This window comes from Panthera pardus, unplaced genomic scaffold (genome assembly GCF_024362965.1).
Source record: "Panthera pardus isolate Hobbes unplaced genomic scaffold, ASM2436296v1 HiC_scaffold_8, whole genome shotgun sequence".
NCBI classification, from domain to species: domain Eukaryota; kingdom Metazoa; phylum Chordata; class Mammalia; order Carnivora; family Felidae; genus Panthera; species Panthera pardus.
Window position 1 is genome coordinate 158,719,765 of NW_026527013.1, and position 16,666 is coordinate 158,736,430.

The following is a 16,666-nucleotide window of genomic DNA, read 5'->3' on the forward strand; positions in this document are numbered from 1 at the left end:
TAGACAGATTGCCTATGAGAATCTTAGGATAACATTCATAAGCACATACTGCTTGTTGTTGGGAGAGAATGAGTTAATTTGTTAAGGAATACTCATGGAGACTTTCGTTTGAAAATAAGTGTTTCCCATTTAGGAAAAAAAAAAGTTTCGTGTTTTCCAGAATTCATTGTATGTGTAGTCCTATTCCTGTTTATGAGATCTTGGGATGCATTGATGCATCTTTACACATATGTTAATCTTAACGTTCTTATTCCAGGATGTAAATATTAATAAGAACCATTGAAAAAAGATTTTGTAAGTTGGGCAAAAAAATCTATCTCATAATAATGTCATATGATGAATCACTATTACTGTTTTGATGCATTTTCCCAAGTATTGAATTTGCTTCTCTTTTCTTGCAAGATAGGAAGTCACTAAATAGCAGTTTGTAATGGACCTCAAAAAATATTGTAGAGCGTTTTTTCAAGAGGGTTAAACCTCAAAAAAAGTGATATATTATTAATATTGTATGCCAGTTTTATACCTTTAGACAGAAAATGAAGACACAGTGCTCAGTGTTAATATTTACATAAATATGTAACTATATCCTGAGAAAACTATTCTGATGAAATTTCAGTTCCCATTTCAAGATCTGGCTATATAGAACTCACTGCCACTTTTTTCAGAAATTCAATTCATTACGAGTTAAATTAATTACATTCACTGATTAAAGGCCCTCATATCCAGGATTTTTCCTGGGTTTTGTATTGCATCTTTCTGTATACTTCAATTACGATGGATCCATCTGAAACATTTGCCATGTATCAAGAATGAATAGCATACATGTAGCCACTGTGTTAATACATTTTAAAAATGGTAAAGTTGTTTCAGAAACATATTCTTAGTTTTTACAACTTAGAATTTGGTGATAGGGAACAGCAGAGACTATTAGTTTTAAGATAGTGATACTTAGGTTTGATTAAAATTTATTCATTACCTTATTCGTTAACGTACAGTGGCTTAACTAAGATGACCTTTTATTTCATTTGAACTTAAATTGTGTGACCAACACCCAGAGTTTCCCTCCATCCTGGAAATCAGTTTAATAATAAGAATGATGTAGACTTTATCGATTGGAACGAGCTTCACATACTCCGTGCTTTAAAATTATATTGAAATTTTACCCTTAATGAAAATTTTCATTTATTATTATATGCAACTCTGAAAAAGAATAAAAGATAGTTATATTCTTAATACTGAAAACACTCAAAGGAGAAAAAAATGGTAACTACATGAATCTAAGATAATGAACAACTCAACCAGGAGAGGTCATCACGAGACAAAAAGTAGCATGAAAATCTGAAAGTGATGTTTTTATTTGGTACTCATTTAAAAAAAAATATGATGACTATGCTAAAACTTTCTGCCCCCCTGATAACTTTTTAACATGGTGGACATTTCTAGAAGACGCAGCTAATATTTTTTTCATTTGATAACGGTACCATTTCAAGTCTATATTTGCTTCTGGCTTATTTCTTTCTCTCTTACTGAAACATACATAAATCTGCTGTTACTGTTAGTACTATGTTTTTGATAACTAGATAAAATAAAGAAGCTCATCTCTAGGATTAAGTAGAGACAGAGTCTAATTTCTTGACACAGTGAGAACGAGCGGCTGCTGAGTGGATAGAATCATATAACCTTCCTCGTAAATGTATACATACGGGACACGTATGCAAAGTTTAAGTAGAATATTTTACTCTTAGGAAGTTGCATTTATTTGAACTCATTTGAAAGATGCTGACGGCTCAGTTCTAAACGACGAGGAGTTTGGGCTAGCATTTGATGAATTTAACTTAATGTTAAAGTATATAAATTTTGACTTAAATAGTGCTTTCTGGTAAAGATCACTTTACATTATTTTGCATACCCGCTAAACCATAATTTCCCTGTCACATTTAAGAAATGTGTTTTTGATTAATCAAATACTTTGTAACAAATACGCTTTTATAAATATATAAGCAAATATAAACATAAGCATATATAAATATACACAGAGACATATGTGTATTTGGCAAAATCCTTTAAATACATATTATGTAACATGTAGGTACATTATTACTTAATATAGTGTGTATATTACATATTTTATGTAATATATGTATATATTTCTATATTTTCTAACATATCTTCCAAAGAGTTAAAGCTGCTTACAAGTTTAGAGATGGGTCTTTTCATGTGCAATTATTTCAAGTAACTCAGGCAACAATATCAAAAGAAGAGTATACTGATGTGTCTTCTTCTCCAATTCATATAGCACCCTAAAATGGTATATTTGAAATAGTTGAAGTAAATGTAAATATATATAAATAAATATAAAAGCAAAGGCTGCTAGTTTACACGGAGCTTAGACATAGTAATGAGGCTGTCTTAATAAAATGAATTTAAACCAAAAAAAAAAATGCTTTAGGGCCAGCAAATTTCACTGGCTGATTAGAGATAGGACATTATTTACTTAATTTAAGCTAATAATAAGAAAAGTGTTACTCATTGAAGACAACTGTATAATCCTGATTTCATTGCAGGCACTGATATTCAGAGAGCAGGAATATTTGCCAAAAATTCCTCCATTAATATGGTACATGGCAAAATTGGCTACAAAAAAAAAAAAAGGAATCCCTAGATTCAGTATAGGTCTTTATTAACTTTTATACAGCTGTAAATGTACATCATTTTTAGGTGAGTAACATCGAAGTTGTTTGATATGCATTATATTTTTAAAGCCACACTTCTCATTTTCTATTCTAGTTTGGAAGATATTTCAAGTTTTAACTTCTTTAAGATTTTAGATTACTTGTCTTAATTATCAATTCTTCCAGAGAAAGTCTTAATAAGTCTTTAAAAATGAACTAATAAGTCTTCTTGTCTGATGTATCCTTCTTGTGATTGAAACATGAGGTATTTGATATATATCCCCTTGTCTTGCTATTCTTTGGAAAATTTTAAGAATGTTTTATTTGTTGAAAATTATGTATACAGTAAGGAGAGTCTAGGCTCAGAAATTCTTAATTCATAGCTAGTGTATGATTCTCTTACGAGTATCGCACATATAGAGAACCAACTTCTGCACGTTTTGTGGTGATTGATATTAATGGGATGGAGAAATAAAACATGTAATTTCAAAATTTTTCCCATATCTAATTGATTCGAGAAGTGTTTTCTTTTGTCGTTTATTGCTACTTGCAAAATTTAAGAGCAGACTACATAATTTAAATCTCAAAACTGCAGTGTTACGGAAATAAAGTGAATGCTAGATTTCCCCGTACGTGTATTGGTATCTGAAAGTGAATATTATCAGTATTTCTAGAGAAATAGATATTTTAAGATAAGCGGCTATTGGAAAAACAAGACATATTTTTACAATCATGTAATGTTTGGCCATTGGAAGAAGTTACGTGTTTATTTTTGCCATTTTAATATGTACGAATAATGATGAAATGATCTTCACATAGCCTTTAACTTTTCAAATGAGAAACCTAAAGGACAGTCTGAAAGGAATGATCGGTCAAAACATCGGATCTCTCCATCTCCTGGGATCTGTAGAACTTGGATGTCTGAGTTCCGACCAACTAAAGGTGTTGGGATATGGAGGGGCTGCCTCTTTGTCCATCCTGATGTTTCCTTGCATGTGGAGGAAAAGTCCTCTTGTGACATTCTTAGCCTTAGCCTTCCCGTGTTAAGCAGAGGGACTTGCCTGGCAGGTGACTTTGGATTAAAGGCCTGTCACGGCTGAGCCCCTCCTTCTTCCTTCCAAGCTGCCTGCAAGAGGTAGAGATTCCACTGAAAGACACAGAAGTATATATAGGCTGTGCCTCTGCAATAATTTGTGTGATAAATGAGAAGCCTTACGGTGTTTTGGTTTTCCCTATGGCTAGAAAGTTTGTTTAATTTCAGGATTAAGGTCAATGAATCCCATTGTTGCCACACAGCTAAGCCCTGTTCGGCAATTATTACGTCCTGGGTGGTGTTTGCTCTTCACCTGTGACTTCTTTTCTTTAAAATTTTTTTTTTTCAACGTTTTTTATTTATTTTTGGGACAGAGAGAGACAGAGCATGAACGGGGGAGGGGCAGAGAGAGAGGGAGACACAGAATCGGAAACAGGCTCCAGGCTCCGAGCCATCAGCCCAGAGCCCGACGCGGGGCTCGAACTCACGGACCGCGAGATCGTGACCTGGCTGAAGTCGGACGCTTAACCGACTGCGCCACCCAGGCGCCCCTGTGACTTCTTTTCTAATCCAGAACTCAGGCAGAGAAGAGAGTGCTGTTTGCTGTACCCTGTCAAAACCAAAGATATTAAAATGCCAGCAACAAGCTTATTTAGTATTGAACTAAATGAACATGAGAATATTTTTGCAGGTTTTAAAAATCAGCAATGGAATGAGGCTCGTGTTTTTTCCCTTTGAGGTTGAGTTGGAGAACTGGACCTATTCCAGCTATGACCTCCTAGAACCATTCATTCATATTCTGTTATTAGTGATACTCATCTTAGAAAGACATTTGGAATACCATTTCTTTACCTCTGGTCAGTAACATTACCATTTTAAATGCATCTTACTAATGGACTTTAGTAGCTACGTGCTCGGTTGAACCTTACCTATTTAAGCATCAGGTGGATTTGACATGCCTTGAGTTGGTAACCACTTCGTGTCCACGTTCCTTTTGCATGGTCATGAAGAGTTAGATATTTTGGGTCGGTTGTTCTAAAAAAGAAAAAAAAGTCTTTTGCACTTTGAAGACCAAGTTGATCATTTCCTCAATTGTACATTTTCATGCCAAGCTTGTTAAACTCTTACTTAGTTCATTTGGGGGGTAGACTATTCATAATAACAGCTTGAAGTAACTGATTTTTTATAGCACTCCAGATTTTAAAACCTCCCGTGATAGTAGGAAATCTGGAAATAAAGACGTGTTCATTGGCTCTGAGTTTGCTTGCTGAAGATATCATATTTTTGGTATACAGCGAAAGTGCTGAAGAAGTACACAAGAGCTCCTAAGGGCCGTATTCTGCGTCGTACTTATGATTTACATTGGTTTGAAATATCCTCATAAACATGCAGAGTGATGTATTCTTTAACACTTTCACGTGTAGGAAGGCGGTGAAACTTTTGCCGGGCGAAAGGATCCCCAGGCACACGTAAGGTTCTCCGTCCCTTTTCAGGTACATTCATTCACCCCCTGCTTGGTTGGCGCTCGACTGGTGGCCTTAGTGGTCTGGGAATGTGTATTACAGAAGATGGCAGGGGATGTGCATTAGATGTCACGTGGAAAAAAAAGTATGCGAAAAGAAAAATTTTGCCCTGACTCCTAATTTTCTACTGCTATTACAATGTCCGTGATGTCACTCAATAATATTATTCAGAAGGATTACATGGAAAAAAGTAAATATGCAGGTTATTATGTGCGGAAATACCATGATTCGCCAAAGAAAGTCATGCATTTACCTCTAAGAATGTTCTCGTAAAATAGAAGGTGCTTGTTGTTACCTGTCAACCATACTGACTCGAATGCTTATTTTGAACTAACAGAAAACATATGTTGATTAATTGCATTGCTCTGTTAGCTCATTTTGGTAGGCAGCCACCTCTTAATGAGAACCAGATTATTTAGCATCCTTGTAAGTAAATATTTACCTTTATATACTTCATATATTTTTTCAGATATTAGGCAAACTACATGAACAGAATAACTACATGAAAAAATTTCAGCCTAATTATGTCACATGGCAAAATTTTACCATATTTTAAGAGTATCATTTGTTGAAAAGTTTTTAATGACACATTAACCATGGCCTGTTCTGCATGAAATTACCTGATTGCTACTGAATTTTCGCGCAAAATTGATAGATTTATGTAATGCGTATGAAACATTTTTGGTTCAAACAAAAATTAATATGTCTGGAAAAATGTATGATTATCAGTTTTCTCAGATGATTAAATGAATATGTTATTAGGTTAGTGGTTCCAATGCCAACCAGTCTAAGAACACATGATCTATTTTTTTTTTTCTTTTTCTTTCGGTGTGCCCTTGGGCACAATGACCCCGAGTCTAATGCCACTGTCCAGGCAAATGTTGTTTTACTGTCCAGGCATTTGTCTGTCAGTGAGTCTGTATATGGCCATAGAGTCATATCTCCCTCAACACAGTATCCCAGACAGGTGTGCATAATCTCATGAAATTTGATCTATAAAGTAAAACTTGATTTTATACTCCTGTTGTATATACCGTCACCGGGAGTTTTCAGCTGACTTTTGTTAGTGATAAAACTCCTCACTGAAATCACTTAATTAATGTTAAGTGTTCTTTGAAAAGAATATTTAGGAGAATTCATACCTGCCTCATAGAATAGGTTTGTAATGGTCACATCTCCAAAAATAAAATTTCCTCATGCCTGTCTGTAGTATATGTGAGTTTTATCCTGATACCTTAACCTAAGCATGTAAGTCTCTTATGGCTAATTTAAAGCACATGCTATTATTGCTGATTATATATATTTTTTGCTGTCTGGATTATGGGAGTAAGAATAACCATTTTATCATGTCAGTTGACAAACTGTGTCAAAGATATCAGTGCGCCATATTGGGTACTTACATTGTTTCTATTACCAGTGCAAAAATAAACAGCTTCATTCTGATATTTATATACTGATGTGTTTATTTGTATGGAATCAGTGGCAAAGAATGGGATCAAAGAGTTTGTATATTTTTTCTTTAATGAACATTTCCTGATTGAGCTCCATAAATTTGTAATAGCTCATGCATTCACCACCAATGAATGAGCATCGTTTCCTAGACTCTTGGCATCAATAGACATTTTTATACTCTAAGAGTTTTTTGCCCGTTGATATGAACAGTGTTTCTTAAGTGTTGACTTCAGGTCAGGCTCTACTCTTTAGATGCATTAACTCTTTTAGTCCTTAGACCAGTGTTCCGATCAGCAGATGAGAAAAGTGGGCAGACGGAAAAGTGAAGAAGCTTGCCAGGCCATGCGTACGATCTATCCCTCCAGTGTATGCTCTTGACCATGATGCCTCAGGCTGAGGGAGAAATCCTATGTCATTGATTTCCAGTTCTCTGACTAATATTGAGTTTCATCTTGCATGTAGGCAACATTTTAAGGTTAATTAACTGCTTGCATAGAGTAATAGTGGGGAAAAAACCTGTTATCGTAATGTTTCCATTTCAATGATACTGTTAAATAATAACACATAAGATGTCATTTATGTTCTTCCTTTTCATAATAAAGTGATTTTACAGTGTAATTCTATCTTTTGGGTACTGTTAGCATACATTTAAAAAAATTTTTTTTAATGTTTATTTATTTTTGAGAGAGATGGAGTGCAAGTGGGGGAGGGGCAGAGAGAGAGGGAGACACAGAATCCAAAGCAGGCTCCAGGCTCCGAGCTGTCAGCACAGAGCCCGACGCGGGGCTCGAACCCACAGACTGTGAGATCATGACCTGAGCTGAAGTCGGACGCTTAACCGACTGAGCCACCAAGGAGCCCCACTATTAGCATACGTTTTAATGGTCATGTGTTGAAAATATTTATTAAAAAAAAAAGAAAGTATTTATTGAAAGCTGTGCAAAATATTTGCTGAAATGCTTTGTCAGATATTAATAAAAGCTGTTTTAAACTGATTCTAAGGAAATTTTGCAGTCTGTATCCGAACCATAAATATTACTGACATTACTAAGCATAAGTGATGATGCCTGTGTAATCTATAACCATCGTTTTCAGTATCCATTTCATGTAGGGTCTAAACCATAAAGCTTTTCTTGAGAGTCTTGTTGAGAGGAAAACTTCTTGGACTTGAATGGCAGTGGGAGAATATTTGTCTCCAAAATATTTGCCATTTCCAACACTTAAATATTTCTTGTATCTGTTGCTGCTCTCTTTCCTGTTACTGCGACTCTTGAGAGGATCTTCAGCATTTGCCTCCAGACATTAAATTAGTAGCCTCCCTGCTTCCAGCCATTTTCCTCTAGTTTACCATCAGTATGTATTCCCGACATACTTTCCAGAAACACAGATCTTGTCCTAGGAGTCCACTTCCCTGGTGCTTGCCTGTCCCTTTGACGCAAACTCCCCCGGCACCCCACGTGTACCCCATGTGCGCCCTGTGACCTCACCGTACTAAACCCCTTCTGGTTCCTCCTTCCCACACACTCTTTTCCAGTTGTGTTTCTCTTTTGTTTGTGTTTCCTCACTTACGTTCTGTCCTTCTGGAACACCTTTTGCTGTTTTATCCATGCTGATTTAGGGGAAACTCACTGACGGTCCAAGCCTCTGGCTCTGGAGCAGATTAGAGGTGCTGTCACCTCCCTGTGGTGATTTGGTCTCATCACAGGCAAAATTCTAGGAAAATAGTAAGGGAGTCGAGTGATGTCAAATAATGCACGTCCTTTTCAATATTCAGGTGGTAGAGTGAGAAATTATCACAAATTACGGACAATAGAAAAACGGCAAGAAATATATTTTGAAAAGATAGAACACAGATACTTACCATCATTTATACATGAATATTAATCTGTTGTTTCAAGGGAAATAACGAAACCTGCTGTGAAAGCTCTGTGGTTCCTCCAACCCTTTTTCCTGCATGGCTCTATTTTGCAGCATTTTCTGCCCTTCACTTAAGCCATATCATCGGTCAGACTGCTTGGACTGCCCTTTTCAAAACACGGTTGTTTCAAAGAAATACCTGTAATCTGCATGCAAATCAAAGACAGATGTCAACAAAATAATTATTGGGCCTACCAGGTACTTGAAATAGAGTGCTTAAGATGTCAAAAAAAATCTTGTAAATGGTACAGGTAGTTGCAGAGAAAGTTGATAATTATATATATTTAGTTTATAATAATCTTCGCATATTAGTTGATTTTTGTCCAAGTGGGTATGGGATGTCAGGGAGTTTCATTTTGATTTCTAATATGACAAAAATATCTTTGGGGAGTGCCAAAAATAGGCCCTTATATTTTGTTTCTGTTTTAACTCTCCACATCCCTGCATTTGAAACTCTGTTGATGTTGCATTTCAACCTGAAGATATCCCCCAGCCTGCAAGATCCCTGCCTTTTCAAGGTCCGCCCTTCAGGCGAAGGCTCTTCCCAGCTTTATATCCTTCACATCGACTCCCCCTACGTCTGCCTATTGGTAACAGAAGTTACTCCTTTTCTCTCATCCCAGACTTTGCATGGACACAGCCTACACTTTGTACTTAGGTTAACAGGTATAAAGGCATGGTCGTATTAAAGGAACCAGACTTCAATAAGCATCTTTCATCATAGCAGGTACTATACCAGTTACACTGAACTTATTACATGAAATTAGTCGATTGCCTCTCTGCATAGGGATGCTCAAAAAATTGAAAGCTCACTGGTTTCATTTTTATAGAGTTTTATCAAGTTCTCTCTTCTACTGATATAAAATCTGTGTCCTCATAAATCTGGCCATTGGTTGGAGTTGGGCTTTTCAGGTAATAAAAGCTTAATATTTACCCGATATTCTACTGCCATAAAATATTTGAAGACAGACATGATAGTATGATTAACTATAATTTTAATATTTTGTCACTATTTTTATAGATGGCTAATTAATATGTCAAAGATTAATTCATCCATTAAGGGAAAATGCTGCACATGAGCGGCATTAAATAAATACAAATGCATTGAACTGAAATGGGTTTTGTAAGATTTGGATATAAATTGTGCATATAGCTGGGTTGTAGCACAAAATACAGATACGTTTTATTAGTTGTATTTTTATAGCTAAAAATATTGTAATCAGGAGTAATATAATTTTAATATAATATCAGTTACAACAAAGTTTTCCTGTAAATAGTAATTCTCATAAAAATACTGCCTTAAAAGTGACATGTCTGTATGAATCAAAACAAAAATGAACCAGGTAAGTATTTCAGAGGACTGTCATTCAAAAGGAAAAGGGCTGTTAAAGTTATTTTAAAGTATAGTTTATACCTACTTGCTCAACATGAAAGGCAACATATTCTTAAATTTATTATTTGTCCTTTGTCCAAAGTATATTAAGAAAGTGTTACTGCAATTTGATTAGTCTTCATATTGTGAAAACATGGCTTCGTGTTACATTATCAGTATATGCAGTGATCTGAGGCGTTTTAGTTTTACAAAGATTATATAATCACCCCAAATCTAAATTTTGGAATTTAAAATGCGTGGATTCTACACATTTTAGATTGCAAGTGGAGAAATTAGAGCATCGCATCCACCTCTGAAAAGGAAGTTTTAGAACCTTGTAAATAAACACAGCGTTGTTCTTTTATCAAATTGGCACCAGCCTTTTTGTAAAAGGCTTTCAGATCTGTTGTTTGCTCCTTTATATGCCTATAATTACACCATTCAGAGCATCTCACACTGTGTTTGTTTCTACATATTGCACTTTCGAATGACAAATGCCCCCATGGTGGAGCCAAAGACAAACCATGTCAAATGATGGAAGTTTCTGGCTTCCTTCCTGAAGTTGACCGGTGACAACAGTTGCCTAAGAAATTGTAAAGGAGGGACCACTCGGAGATGTGCTGATCGACATCTTTGGGAGAAATGAGTGACCTAGGCCTGGAGCTAAAATGATTTCCTATTATTTTCTTTATATTACTCTTAAAAGCTTCCACATAACACATTCAATTTTCCAAATTTTAGTAAGAAAAAACTGCCATTTAATAGCGTGCTTCTGTAAGTCACACATGCAGGGTTTCTTAACTTTTATTTCAAAATTATTTTAACCGTAATATTTCACCGTAGTACGTTGCCTCAAATCTCCCTTTTATTTATTAGGCATGTTAAAATTTAAATTAAAATTATAAATCATCTCTGTCGGTCCAGAAGTAAATTTATCAGTAGGTGATTAAAGTCCTTCCCATTATGGCATTTTAGCTGGAACTTAGAGAATAAGAAGGAAGTAGCCAAGAAAAGAGGAAGAATGTTCCAACCAAAAGAGGACAACCATGCATTTCGGACATTGGTTTAAGTTTAGACTTCACCCTGATGAGGAGGTGTTAGGTGGCTTTGGAGTAAGACTTGTGTAAAAAATGTAGTGAAAAGAAAGTTTTGGAAGAGTAAATGGCATTGCTCAATAGTTTATCAACAAATAGAAAATAAACCTCTGTTGGTTGAAAATATAGACAGTAAGCATTATCTTTAAATCAGAACAATTTAGGTTTTATCAGTTTTGTTAAAAAAAATAAGCTTTGGGGAATCCTTACATTCTGTGGATGAACTTGACTATGTAGCAAGTTGACTCTCTAGAATACAAAGCATCTAAATTGCTATAAATAGAATATACACCATAGATTTGGGTATAGGGTAAGTTTTTCCTAACAACTGCTATTTTAAACTCCTTGAAAGATTTTGGAGAATTTTATTTGTTTCTGTTTTGCTTTGTTTTGTTTCTTTGTAAGCGTGTTTGAGTGTATGAACCAAAAGTAGTTGTAATCTACTTTGGTTCAACCTAAAATGGCAAATTTGGTTAGTTAGACTTCACTCAATCAAATAAAAATCAGAATGCTATATGTGAGTGTTTTATGTATATGTCTGTTTACTGTCTGTGGCAAGTTTCTGTATTTTCTTTTTTTTTTTTTTTTAATTTTTTTTTTCAACGTTTTTTATTTATTTTTGGGACAGAGAGAGACAGAGCATGAACGGGGGAGGGGCAGAGAGAGAGGGAGACACAGAATCGGAAACAGGCTCCAGGCTCCGAGCCATCAGCCCAGAGCCTGACGCGGGGCTCGAACTCACGGACCGCGAGATCGTGACCTGGCTGAAGTCGGACGCTTAACCGACTGCGCCACCCAGGCGCCCCAAGTTTCTGTATTTTCAAAGCCAGTCTCCATACATGTGTGAAATAAATAGTCATTTATGAGTGTCCCATCCTGGACGCTCCTAAAGTAAAGGCCACTGTAATCTAACGTTCTGTGGTCATCACTGAAAAATTAGTTTTATACTGATTACCTAATTAAATGTGTTGACGTTGATTTGGTAAAACTATTAATGATTTTCAAGAGGAATCTACCTATTCTTTTGACTCTCCTGTAATAGTTATGAGCAGAGACCAACATGTCAAAAAGGCTGGGTTTGGTTGTTGGCTCTGGTCCTCAGCGACCTTACATGAATTATCGAAACTTTTGAGCCCCGGTATTCTAATGTTTAAAATGGTGAAGTAACAGGGCACCTGGGTGGCTCAGTCGGTTAAGCATCCAACTTCGGCTCAGGTCATGATCTCGCAGTTGGTGAGTTCGAATCCCACGTTGGGCTCTGTGCTGACAGCCCAGAGCCTGGAGCCTGTTTCAGATGCTTTGTCTCCTTCTCTCTCTGCCTCTCGCTTGCACGCTCTCTCTCTCTCTCTCTCTCTCAAAAATAAATAAACATTTAAAAAATTTTTAAAACTGGTGAAAGACTTGCCATAAGGATCAAATACAGAATGGGTGGCTTAGTTGGTTAAGCGTCTGACTCTTGATTTTGTCTCCAGTCAGGATCCCAGGGTTATGGGATCGGGTCCCATGTTGGGCTCCGTGCTGAGCATGGGGTCTGCTTAAGATTCTCTCTCCCTCTGTGTGATGCTAAGTGAAATAAGCCATACAGAGAAAGACAGATACCATATGGTTTCACTCTCATGTGGATCCTGAGAAACTTAACAGAAACCCATGGGGGAGGGGGAGGGGAAGAAAAAAAAAAAAAGAGATTAGAGTGGGAGAGAGCCAAAGCATAAGAGACTGTTAAAAACTGAGAACAAACTGAGGGTTGATGGGGGGTGGGAGGGAGGGGAGGGTGGGAGATGGGTATTGAGGAGGGCATCTTTTGGGATGAGCACTGGGTGTTGTATGGAAACCAATTTGACAATAAATTTCATATATTGGAAAAAAAATAAAAAAAATTAAAAAAAAATAAAAAAGTGGAAAAAAAAAAAAAAGATTCTCTCTCCCTCTGCCCCTCCCCTGCTTGTGTGTACATGTGTGTACTCTCTCTTTCAAAACAAAAACAAAAACAAAAACATATATACAGAATGTGCAATGACTGGCACTTGATGGTAGATTGATTTTAGTTAATTAATTTTGTTAATTTAATTTTTGGGGTCATTTTTGAACACATTAAATATTATGCAGATCTATGAGTAAGTACTCAATAGAGTCGATAAATATTGCAAAATCATTTGTAATTGCTTCATTTATTTTTTTCAGTTTTTAATTTTAATCCCAGTCTAGTTAACATACAGTGTTCTATTACCTTCAGGTGTACAATATAGTGATTCAGCACTTCTACACATTACCCAGTGCTCATCAAGAGAAATGTACTCTTAATCTTCTTCACCTATTTCATCCATCCCCCCCGCCCCCCCCCCCGCCCCGCCTTTTGTTCTCTATAGTTAAGAGTTTATCTTGGTTTGTCTTTCACTCTTTTTTTAATTTCCTTGTTCATTTGTTTATTTCTTAAATTCCACATATGAATGGAATGAAATCATATGGTATTTGTCTTTCTCTGACAGACTTACTTTGCTTAGCATTCATTACAATCTCTAGCTCTATCCGTGTTGTTGCACGTGGCAAGATTTCATTCTTTTTATGAGTGGGTAGTATTTCATTGTGTGTGTGTGTGTGTGTGTGTGTGTGTGTGTGTCTTCTTTATCCAGTCATCTATCAGTGGACACTTGGGCTGCTTCCTTAATTTGGCTATTGTGAATAACGCTCCAGGAAACATGGCGGGGGCGGGGGGCATATATCCTTTCAAATTACTGTTTTATATTCTTTGGGTAAATACCCAGTAGTGTGATTACTGGACCATAGGATAGTTCTTCTTTAATTTTTCGGGACCCTCCATACCGTTTTCTATAGCAGCTATACCAGTTTAGATTCCCACCAACAGTGCCAGAGGGTTCCTGTTGATTTTAGCCAGTCTGACAGGTGTGAGATGATATCTCATTGTACTCTTGATTTGCATTTCCCAGATGATGAGTGATATTGAGCATCTTTTCATGTGTCTGTTGGCCATCTGGATGTCTTCTTTGGAGAAATGGCTGTTCCTGTCTCAGACATTTATTTCATAATGTGGTAGGGAAGCTAAGGCTTACATTTGCAACAATTAGCAAAGATAAGACCAGAATGTTATCTGATTTCCACATATCACGTGTAAATGGTCAAAAAATGAGATAATAATATCGTTCCATTGTCTTAAGAAAGACTTAATTGAAGGAAATAATGCATATATAATCTATATTAATTTATAATTTATTGTATTAATTTGTAAATATATATGCTAATGCTATATTCTACACACAGATTAATACTTGAGTCATTTATTTAAAAAGTATACTCATGTTAAAAAGTGTGGCAGAAATGATTAGAACAGTATAAAATAATGTATTTAGTGGAGCCTATTTTATAACGTGATAGGTGTTCACTTACCTTACTCACAAATGTTTCTGGAAAACCACAACATTTGTAAATTAGAAAGTTTGTGGGCATGAGGAACATATCCAAAAGCGAAAACATTTTTACTCTTAACTTGTCAGCCATATGTGCAGACAGGATAAAGCTCGTTTTCTGAAGTATGATGGAAAATATAAAAAGAAATTTGACAATTTTTTCCAGTTTTGAATTTGACTATCCAAGTATCTGGAAAGCTGGGAAATCAGACAGCGAATATTATTTTAAGTCCTTGAAAATCAGTGCCCATGATATTTGGAGGTTCAGCCGAAATTGTTTATAAACGTCTTTTTCATTATATTAGTCAAAATACTTGAGTGTCTTTTAAAAATAGATCACTGTGGTAAACTCTGAAGATTAGAGACACTTTGAACACAGGGTCTCTTACCTGAAGAGTTTTACAATCTCTAGGAAGGTAGAAAATATTTATAATTAAAATTTTAAAATGAGCAACTTTTCCAGTAGTAAAAGCTACGTGATTTCCTTGCAAAAAAGGCCCAGGCAAAATTAACAATTACATTTTGTTACATAGATAATGAGGGTATGAATTGGAAATGATAGGATCATAAAAATGGTGGAGAAAGGTGGTCACTGGAAAATTATATTCTGAGACGTATTCTAGGGCCTGTCAGCAGTTGCTAGTGAATTCTTGTCACTGTATTTTCAGTGGCTCAGGAAACTTCTTGGGCCCATCTGCCAGACCATGACTGGGTCCTGCTTCGCCACCAGCCTGAGTTGGTCCAATGAGTTTATTCATCAGTTTCTGTCTGAGATTGGTAAAGTACGCGTAGCAGACATTCATTTTCACAATTTCCAGATTCCTGGCCATGGAAACGTAAACCCTTAAGATAGATAGTCAGTGAATTTGGAAAACATTTGTTTCTTCCCCTCCAGAAATTTTGAATATTCTTTTCAGGAAATGGAGGAGGACTTAAAATTTCACCTAGAGAAAAAGAATCTCCTCTTGTGGTTTTCCTTGTCCTCATTTTCTTATTTCTTGTGTCGTCGTCTTCTCCCTACTCGCACCCAACAGGAAGATGGATAGGGTGAGGTAGAGAAAACGTGAGGAGGACGCTAATGAGAGAAAACACTGGTTCCGATGTCTTCAAATAATAAAAATTAGTAGTAAGACAACACAGTCCTGACTTACATGAAATTTCCTCTTTCTCACAAGACCATGTGGTATCAGGCATAAAGAAGTGAAACGCTGCTTTCACTCTGAATATTACATTTATCATTTCATACATTGAGACAAAATCTATTAAGATCCAAAAGGAATAATGAAGGGCAATTGAACACTAGTAATTCTAAAATATTGTTCAATAAAGTTTAATTTTTAACTGTTTAGGTGGGGCTGGAAATGTTAAATAAAACTTGTAAATGCTTTAATACATACTTACAGGGTAGGTATGTGATTTCCAGAAATTTATTTCAATTTTATTATTATTATTTTGTGTGTGTGTGTTAATTTATTTTGAGAGATAGTACATGCACTCGTGCTTGCAAGGGAGGGGAAAAGAGAGAGAGAGAAAGAGAGAGAGAGAGAGAGAGAGAGAGAGAGAGAGAGAGAGAATCCCAAGCAGGTTCCACACCGTCTGTGCAGGGCCCAAAGCAGGGCTTGATCGTAACCTGAGCTGAAATCAGTTGTCAGACGCTTAACCCACTGAGCCACCAAGGCACCCCATCTCAATTCTATAATTATATTGTAGTCAGTATGTATGGCCTAGGTAATTTAATATCAAAAAGGAACATTTATTTCATTATGTAAAAAAAAATTGTTTCTGGACAATAGTGTCTACATGAGAGAGATCATCCCAGCCTCATTTAGAAATGTCAGTATTAGTATTTGCAACAATTAGAGAACTTTGCTAAGGAGAGAAATAACTTCGATCATTTAACACCTATTTAGGTGCTATTGGAACAGGAGGCATTTACAAGAGGCAATTTCCTAAATAAAGTGTATTTCAAAGTGTATTGTTCATAGCCGACTTTAAAGGAAGTAAGTAATATTAAGTATAATTATGACATACTTTCATAGAACAATGTCATATTGATATTCTGATTTAATAGTTACAGGATATTTGTAATTATATTTTATTAAAATTTTTTAATGCTTATTTTTGAGAGAGAGAGAGACACAAGAGTTCTAGTGAGGGTGGGGCAGAGAGAGAGGGAGACAC

At 36.0% G+C, this 16,666-nt stretch overlaps 1 protein-coding gene across 1 annotated transcript in view; it reads left to right on the forward strand.

Moving 5' to 3' along the window:
• The window catches only part of LOC109268887 (contactin associated protein 2), a 1,595,009-nt gene that overhangs the window by 1,159 nt on the left and 1,577,184 nt on the right, over nucleotides 1-16,666 (forward strand). The window lies entirely within an intron of this gene.